We start from the raw sequence: 10,209 nt of genomic DNA on the forward strand, positions 1-10,209 counted from the left end.
ACTACACGAGAAAATCAATATTATTACATTTAAAAGCAGCCGATCAAGTGCAGACCAGTCTGAAACCATGAGCTGTGATAGTTTCCAGCCACTTCCGAACAGAAAACCAGTTACTGAGCAGTTGAGAATGAAGCCATGTCGTCTTCATACTGAGCATATGTGTAACTAGGTGAGATTAAGACAAAGAGGTCATGACACCTTGTCCATAGTAATCTGGATATAATATAGACCCCCCACCCACCCACCTATTCACTGGCCCCACCAACAGCATCAGGAAGAGGAGAGACTGGTGGAGAGACAAGAGGGGAGTATGAGGAGGGGGTGGGAGGCCAGGATTACAGAGAGGCATCAGTTATGTAAGTACATTGTCCCAGTAGGCTAGCAGCAGCCTGAGAGCAAGGGAGGGTGAGAGAAACCCAGACAGCATGAAAAGTGAGAGAAAGAACACTTTTGTAGATGTAATCCTATTGTGCTGTCCTCAACAGCGGCTTGGGCTCTGTGCTTCTTACTGTAATCATACAGAGTAACAACATTTCTCTCTCAATATACTGAGAACACCATGGCTTTATCTGATCATACAAAGTGCAAAGTAAACCACATGCAGTCTTTTTCTGAATGGAAAATATATGTTTTTAAATTAGAATATACGGCATGTCAATATTTTATCAACATATGTATGGTATACAACTTCTACAAGAGGTATAGTTTAATTAACTCCTCTGTTTTCCGGACAGATAGCATGTATCACTAAAATTCAATACAAATATACTGTGTTCTCCAAGCATGAAGAGGAAGCATCTATTAAGTCGGTGATGATTGGCCCACCACTCTTGCACAGACTGAAACATCTCAACAACTATCAGAATGACAAATTTGACAAAACAGACATTCATTGCTTTTACCTCTAACATGAGGTTGACCTCTGGTTTTGAGTGAACTGTCTAATAGACCCTTGCCATAAAATGCAGTATAGAGATTCATTTCCCCCTTGGAATGAATACCGGTAACTGTGGAAATCCTCTCACTATAATCTAGTGCCATCACCAGGCCCAAAATTAAATTTGTTCAATGTCCAATACACTATAGACAAAAGTTTGGGGGGAGGAGTGAGGGGGGAGTGGAAACTTTCCACAAGTGTTTCTGTGGGAAATGTTGCCCATTTATGCAGTAGAGCAATAGTGAGGTCAGGCACTGATGTTGAACCAAAAGGCCTGAATCACAATCTCCGTTACAGTTCATCCCAAAGGTGTTGGATGGGGTTGAGGTCAGGGCTCTGTGTGGGCCAGTCAAGTTCTTCCACACCAAACTCATCCAGTCATGTCTTTATGGACTTTGCTTTGTGCACTGGGACACAGTCATGCTGGAAAGAAGAAAAGGACCTTCCCCAAACTGCCACAAAGTTGGAAGCATTGCATTGTCCAAAATGTCTCGGTATGCTGAAGCATTAAAATTTCCCTTCGCTGGAAGTTAAGGGGCCGAGCCCAACCCCTGGGCCTAGCCCAATACCATACCTAAATTCAAAAATAAAAAGATGTGTCCAAATACTTTTGTTTGCATAGTCGAAGTAAATACGAATGACCTTCCCATCAGCAGTATTTTGTATTTAGCTCTAATATTTAATATTTAATTAGCAATAAGTAATAAAACTGTTTCTGATATTGAGAGATAACCAGCAAAACACTGCAGTGGTTAGTGTAATATGATCCTGTTTCCTGGTACCTGAAGCTGAAGACAAGATAAGGCTTTTTACATTATCAAAGTGCAGGGAATGGCAACAGGGACATCATAGGTGTGACAGTTTTTCAGATTTATTTTTCAAAAGCAAAGTCAATGCACATGTTTACCAAGACAATGATGCTTCCAAAAGCCAAACGAGGATTTCTATGGTGAAAAGGGCATCTGGTTTGAGCAAAGTGAACCAAGGTTTGATGGCAAGTATCAGAATTCTGACAACAGAGGATATGGACCAAAGGTCATGTCAGTGTTTTCACCATTCGATGAGAGAAAGTTTTTACAGTGAGCAAACCTAGAAGGAATGAAACTACAGAGAAGTAAGGAGTATGTGGGAGAGGGGTTGGGGAAAGGAAGGGAGAGGAAGTGGAGAGATCCAAACCCAAGAGAATGTTAAGCTGTGCTGGTATGCTGCTGGAATTTGAATTTCTGGTAGGACATAACAACATACACATTGTTTTGTTTTTCTTAACTAAATGAAAAGAAGAAGAGGGTGAGGACACTAAAAGAGAGGGTTGAGGGAAAAGAAAATGTGGAAGGAAGAGGTCAAGGGAGATTTTTTTGGTGTGAGTGGGACTGAGAAGAGCTTGAGAGAAAGGGAGGAAGGAAGTGAGGAGACAAAGGTGATGGATTGAAGGAAGAACTTAGACAAGTAGAGAAAGAGGGTGGAGTGGAAAGAAGAGCTAAAGGAAAGAGAAGAGGGAGAGGAAGAAGGTGACTGAGAGTCAGCCGAACTGTCCATCAGAAAATTCCAGACGTAACGCTGTTTGGCAGGAGATTCTTATCCTGAAACCAGTGCAAATTCATGGCTGTGGATTTCTCAGGCTCCTCTCTGCTGACATGTGTACTGCTGAGACCTTTGTGGAAAACCCTGACCAGACTGGCCTTGACCCACTCAACCCAGAGACGCAATTATAATATATATATATATATTGTGTGTGTGAGTGTGTGTGTGTGTGGGGGGGGAATCCCTTCTAATATTCAAATATGATCAAAATGAATGAATTCATTTACAATCTTATCATAAAGCCCAGCTCATGTTGGTTGACTGTAACCAAGAAGGTCAAACAGGGAAGTGTGTTTGTCTGAAAATGTGTGTATTATCTAACGTTATCATATTTGTTATTAAAGGAGATGCCTACTGAGTCTGCTTGTGTAGTAAATCTGTTTAAAGGACAGTGGCTGAAAGCATGGCATAAGCACTTATAAACCCACAATTGGTTGTTAAATTAGATTATGTTACAAATTTTATATAATGTGTGAATTAATGAGCTTTAGCGGTATCAGTAGTCAGATTTTATTACTTCTGGACAGAGCCAGCCCAGCTGTTTCTTCCTGTTCCATTCTTTTAGATTAACTAAGCTAAGCTAAGCATACAGACATCAGAGTTTATCAATCTTCCCATCCCTCTATTCTCAGCATATTTCCACAAAATATTTAGCCATTCCTAAGTGTGACTTTTTGCCTGTGACAGTCTTGAGGCTATTAAACTAAGTCCAAAATGGGTCACATGACTTGACTGTTGCATGTGGGTTCCCACAGCATGATGTCATGCATTTGCTCTCACCAGCTTGCTGTGTTGCCTACAGCGGATTAGTGTAATGATGTCATTATGAAATCTGGCCATTAAATTACAGTATATGGACAGTGATCAAAAAACAACTCCAGGGTTGTGGCTGACACACAAACACACACACACACACACACACACACACAGAGGACCATAGAGCAACAGAAAAGGCAAATAAGGATAGAGTCTGACTCAGAAGGACAGGGGAACACTAACACTGACAGGACTTTGGATTTGAATGGTCTCATTAACTGTGGAAAAGCCACAAGTCTATAATGGGCGCCAGTATTTCCCCATTCTCTGTTCAAAGGAGGTGGTGGGAGGCACAATCACATCCTGTGCCCACAGGCCTGAAAGGGGCCTGTCTTTATAGAGGAGTGGTTCCCAAACTTTTAATGTTAAAGGCTGTGTCACTTATAAATGGAATTATAATGAAAATGAATGATTCCGCTTTTAGTGAGGACCCCCTAGATCCTTAAGGGCCCCTGAAGACCACTCTGAGAACCACTGATATACAGCATCTGACAGATTGTCAAGTTTGGTAAAAGAAAATCCAGAATATAAGACATGAAAATTTTAATCACACATCACGTTGCTCCTGTAACCTTCTAATACTCATAAAGCACCTGAAGGGCTCATTTTAAGTTTTTAAAGAATTTATTAAAAAAAAAAAAAAAAACTCAAAAATGTTTGCACACACCTGAACCCAAAAATTCTCTGAAGCTAAACCAAGATGCAATTTGTAATGAATCTTGTAAAATGGTCCGGTACTGAACTGTTTAAGGCAGTCGTATAAAGGTTTGTTGTTAGATGGTAGTATAGTCTCTAGTGCTGAAAAATGTTTTGGTCTCGCGTGTTTTTTCTTCTCTGTTCCTGTAATCCAGAGTTTGACAGCCTTTGGGTCAGGATCTTATGTGCTGCCAAACTAGTTGAACAGTAGCCATATGTTGTGTATGCACAGGCCTTTTATTCCAAAAAGAGACACCCTCATCTTTCCCAAATTAGACCTTTAGTACCTGGAGGGAATTTTCCTGAAGCTGTTTCTTGGCTGAAGCAGACCTGCGTGTGATTAGCATCAGTATTTTCCACTGCAGTCAACTTTATCACACACATGCTCATTGTCAGTGTTAGCAGATCACTTTGCCTGAAACACAAGCCATATGCATTTGCATAATGAGAGCCAGGTTGCATGGTGATTATGTAATGTTGCACCTGATATGTGTGAGTACAGGAGAGTTTGCTGTGCCGCTGAGGCCTTTTTTTTCTCCCAGGAAATGAAATAGAAAACAGATGAAATGAGTGATAGAATGATAATGGGGATCTCTGTCAGTCATTTGATTTCCTATATAGGAAATATACAGATATACTGATTTTCTTTTAGCACTCATCTCATCTTTGATCTGGGACTTTTACATCTAGAGCCAGCGAAATAAATAAAAACATATGTTACTGTGTGTGTGTTCATGAAACCAGAGAATTAAAAAAAAAGAAAAAGAAAAAAACATGCGTAAGAATTTGACCTAAGTCTCTGTGTCTGCTTAGCAGGGATCAGTCGGGATCTGATCTGGCTCAAACACAGACCACACACATTTGCATGAAGGCAAAGTGACTGAAAGGCATATGCTCCTTATATAAGCATTTGTCTTGTACGTGTGTGTGAGATTCCCTGTACTTAAAGGTCCACTCCCTGTAAAATCCCTCAATATGCAATATCAGGATGCACAATATCAAGCTGCACACAGCTGGATTGATTTCCTTTTGGCATGTGTCCAGCCTACATGGAGACAACCCTGAACTTTTAAACAGGACACAGGCTTTTTCAGCGATGCTGAACATGTCTCTAATCGAGTTTTAAAATAAAAATGCTCCAAAATAGTCCTTAAAACATCCCAGAACCATTTCACTGTACAAGCTTTTTTTTATTTTTATTTTTTTATAACATAAAGCAAAAGAAAGCAGGATGTTTTTCAGTGTGGATGTTGGAAAGCAGAATGAAGAGGAATGTGAGTTGGTCAATGGGCTTTTATGATGTACAACCAAACACATGTTTTATATTCTGGCTCATTGGACGTCTGCTCAGGTTGAAGTAGGGTGAAGAATGAAAAGAAGATTGTCCTGCCCTAACAGGCACAACAAACCTAACAGGAGAACTGGGGATGTGTCAGCCAAGCACACCCATATAGAAAAGAATTACTTATGAAAAATAAGTGACAACATTCTTGGGTGTTACATGGATATACAGGTGCTTTAAAGATGCCCTCCATGCATGTGTGAATGCATACATAAAAATCCTCTCATGTGGGTCTAACTCTGCAGAAAAAAACATTAACACATTAAAAGTCTTGAAATGGCACACACTTTTCCCTTACAAAAAAAATCAATTCCAGAATATATGAATATACAAATATTCTTCATTTGACAAGTTTAATTAACAGTTAAACAATTAGCACCATCAGTGAGTGCCTGTGGCCCTAGTTTTGCTGTGTATCTCACTAGGTGGCCCTTATCAGCAGCTTTTTGGCCAATTCAATATGTTGGAACAGGCAGAACTTACCTGTGAGAGGAAACACTCTGATTCCCAGCACAGAACTATTTTCGCATCAACAAGGCCGTCTAAAATGAAGCAACCGAAGAACAACTGAAATTTAAGTCTAATAGGTGAGTGAGAGTGGTGTGCTTTGTCCGTGCCAGTCTTCTGGTTTCTCTTTTTAACTGCCAAATACAAACTACCTGCCGGCATGGAGCGTTCTACAACACGAGGCACAGAATTGTTCAAGTACAACTTTTTGGCTCAGGTGAAGTGAGGCCACGCAAGAGTCAGCTTCTGCCGTCACTAGTTCTGTGATGTCGGTTTGGTGGGTCTGAGGTTTAGTGTCCATTCTCAGTGCTGTGCACTGGAGGCTTCAAGTTTCCACATCAAACTTGTGTCTGCTGAATACTGCAGCAGCACTCCAAACTACTTGTGATGCCGCAAATCATGCTTGCATGCTCCACCTCTTAAAATCAGATATTCAAGTTCAGAGAGAGTTTTACACCAGCAATGAGTGTGAAAACATCCTTATAGTGTCAGACTCTGCACGTACACCGATCAGCCACAACATTAACACCACTGACGGGTGAAGTGAATAACAATAATCATCTGTTTACAATGCAGTGTTCTGCAGGGAAACCTTGGGTTCTGGTACTCATGTGGATGTTCTTTGACACACACCACCACCACCACCCGTATGACGACGGCTCTTGTCGTCAGCAGCAGCCCCCCCACAGCTGGATAAAGTACTCCGTCACATCAGTCACAGCTGAGGAATGTCTCTAGGACCACACCAAGGGCCTGCAGACTCTCCATATTCCCAGTGTGATCGAGAGTCTGTGGGATGCACCGGAACAAGCTGAATCCAGTTTATAAGCTGAAAGGACCAAATACCCTCAGATGTCCCGTGTCTCTTCCCCTGACAGGTCAGAGCTGTGTTGGCAGCACAACGGGGACCTACAAAAAAACAAAGCAGGTGGTATTAATGTTGTGGCTGATTGGTGTACACCATTCTACAGAGTGAAGCTCAAACATTCAGGTATGTGCAGATTCACACGCAGCAGTAAATATGTGGTCTAACTCATGTGATTTCTATGACACTGGGAAAAAGAGATGTGACTTAAAAACCAGGATCTGTAAACATACAAGTGTTCTATTGGTAATCATAATGATAAATCTTCAGTGACACTTAAACAGTCATGACCACAGCTTGATCGACATTACATGGGCAGCATGAGACAGTGGAGATACCACAAATAGGGAAAAGGAGCTTGTAGCTCCCCCTGCTGGGATGTACTCATTGTGCTGGTTGCAGTCACCAAAAAATACTTCATCTACCGTATGTGTTCAGATTGTGAAGTTACCAAGACACACGCTGAAGAAACCCCAGTGTGGTAATATTAAAGAGAAAAGTACAAAAGTAATAAGTGTAAATGTAACATGAAGTTACAAGATATAAATACATTTTCTTCTTCTTCTTTTTATTATTATTCATTGCTTTAAGGATTCAGCACCCAGTCTTTGGTCTAATTGTGAGTTGAGCATGTTGTGTCTGTCAGTGCTTGCATCTCAGGTGCTTTAAAGCAAATTTTAAAAAGGCACAACCCTATCTAAATGTGGAAAGAGGACGATGAGAATGGGGAATGAAAGCAGCAGGGAATGAATGGATCAAATAAATGAAAGTAGCAGATTCTCAACCATCTTACTCTGTCAGATTGTTCAGTCTCTAGGGATGAACAAAAGAAAAAATAAAAACTGATGCCATTAGGACTCAAAGAAACCTTTCTGGATTCACTGATTAAGAGACTTTCTTGTTATTGACTGTAGTATAAGTGTGAGTATTTGATGAGGACTTGGATTTCTATTTAAGCTCCCATAGATCTCACTACTGTATCTGCAAAAATAACAAATGCAGAATCAGCCCTTATTTTCCTTTGAATATCTTTTAAAGTTGCACATTATTAAAAGCCCTTTTTGTGGGTGTGTGCCCTAAAGCTCTTATTTCCACTTCCTGCTTCAGCCATCCTATCTGTTGAGTCACCTGTCTGAGCTTGACCTGACCTCGTTAAAAATTTGTATGTCAAAAATATTGACAAGCCAACTTGTCATAATTTTGCCACAAACTCGACCAGATAATTTAATGAATGTGACAAAAAAAAAAAGACAAACAAAAGACCATTAAGTACTTTGTGGTGATGATGGTGGCCACCAAGTAAAGGAAATAATCAATGATTTATGTTATATGAGTAGTGTATGAAAAATATTAAATTAGTTGTGTCTGCCAAAATGTCATTTACAGACAACAAACTGCTCAGTGTATTGTCATTTATAGAGATGTTTGTGCAGTGCATTAAAATCATCACTTTAACCAAGTTTTCAGACTTTTGAAACGCATCATCCATTCAAAATTAGACTAAGCAATTGTCATCAAAAGGGAGAAGCCACAATGTGCCAAGGTAATGAAATAATTCTTGGAATTGCCAATCTTCTTCTTTCTCTTCCTCTTCCTCCTACTAGGAAGTCTGCCTGCATGTCAGTAAACCAAGCTGTGCCCAAAGGTCCAGTCATCAGCTCATCATCGAGCCCTGAAGAAGCCTCCTAACGAGCCATTCATTTGAACCAGGTGTGATGGAGCATGGAAACATCTGAAACATGCGAGCAAGAAATTAATTTGAATAAGCTTTGGCTTCTTCCACCTCCGCAAATAAGTGTTATGTCTTGTTGTTTCATTGTTTTTCTTCTTCTTTCTTTTCTTTTCTTTTTTTTGTTTATCTATGTTGTATGTATGTAAAAAATAACAAAATAAAAAACCAATAAAAAATAAATATATTTATTTTCGGTTTATGACATGAACAAGTAAGCACTTTCTGCAGTAAACTCAGTATAGTGGCATTGTTTTGCTGGCATGTGACTTTTTGTTTTCACTTTTGTATTTCATTTTTTTATAGATGGTATATACAGTCAGCCAAAATAATGTATACACACATCAGGAAAAATAGGGTAACGCCATCTGTTGGGAAAACATCGTACAACAGTACACAGTGTTATTGTAATTTGATCAAACTTCGAAATAGGTATCTATATGTATAGAAGTACTTATACAAATTAAATATTTATGCATGTTTTTCTTTTCCTGATGTGTGTATACATTATTTTGGCTGACTCTTTATGTGACATCTGGGAAAGACAGAAAAAAACAACAACAAAACAAACAAACAAAAATCCTCCAGTAGCCATAGCTTAATGCACACTGACACCTAGTGAAAAATGTGTAGACTTGACTCATACCTGCTGTGGCATCAAAACACACAGAGTTTTCAGGGTCACTCAAATCTGATACTGAAGCATTTTGTGATGATACATACAGTGCCTACAAAAAGTATACACCCCCTTGTATTACTGTTGTAAATGGAATCATAGTCAGTGCAATTTGGCATAAAAAATGAAAACAGATTTCTACAAAGTAATGTGAAATGTAAATATAAAGTAAGTGACCCCTTTAAAGCAACTGACCTAATTCAGCAGAAGCTGAGTCAGTTGGTGCCAATAGTCTCACAGAGAAATGCAGATCGCAGTGAAAAGTGTCTCAAGTGAACATAATATAAAGACACCTGAGTCTGGAAGGTCCAGTCACTGGTTAATTAGTATTACTGACTACAGTTACACCACGAAGACAAGAAAACACTCCAAGCAAGTCCCAGAAAGGATAATTGAAAAGTGTAAGTCAGGGGATGGATACAAAAAAATTCCGAGTCTTTAAGCCATTCCTTAAGCCATTTTAAGAAATGGAAGGAATATGGGACATGTGGGGGCTGTACTCACAAACTGAGTGACTGGTGAGGGAGGCCACCAAGACACCCATGACCACTCTGAAGGAGTTAAAAGCTTCAACAGCTGAGATGGGAGAGACTCAGTATACACCAACTGTTGTCTGGGTTCTTCACCAGTCAAAATTTTAAGCCGCTGTTGAAAAAAGCTCATATTAAATTTCGACTGGGATTGACTCAAAGGCATGTGAGCGACTCCAAGATCAACTGGAAAAAGGTTCTTTGGTCTCATGAGCCCAAAATGGAGCTTTTTATCCGTCAAGTTAGACACTGTGTTTGGAGGACACCAAGCACCACCACACATCACCACAAAATCGAAATCCTAAAGGACTATCTAATTCAGTCTGCAAAAGAGCTGCGACTTGGGAGAGGATTTATTTCCTAGAAATGAAGCATGCAGTGAAAGCTATACAGAAATGGTTTAAAGACAACAAAGTGAATGTTCTGAAGTGGCTCAGTCAAAGCCCAAACCTCAATCCAATAGAGAATTTGTGGCTGCACTTGAAAAGCGCTGTTTATGTCTGATCCCTGTGCAACTTGAGCTTTAGCAA

General features: G+C 39.9%; 1 long non-coding RNA gene across 1 annotated transcript; it reads left to right on the forward strand.

Annotated features, from left to right (window-relative positions):
- Positions 1-5,802: 5,802 nt before the first annotated feature.
- Positions 5,803-8,610, forward strand: LOC124062581. Its single transcript, XR_006843949.1, has 3 exons — positions 5,803-5,959; positions 6,466-6,870; positions 8,349-8,610. It is a non-coding gene; the product is annotated as an uncharacterized LOC124062581 (long non-coding RNA).
- The last annotated feature ends 1,599 nt before the right edge of the window (positions 8,611-10,209 follow it).

The sequence above is a fragment of the Scatophagus argus genome, chromosome 7 (genome assembly GCF_020382885.2).
Source record: "Scatophagus argus isolate fScaArg1 chromosome 7, fScaArg1.pri, whole genome shotgun sequence".
Lineage (NCBI taxonomy): Eukaryota > Metazoa > Chordata > Actinopteri > Scatophagidae > Scatophagus > Scatophagus argus.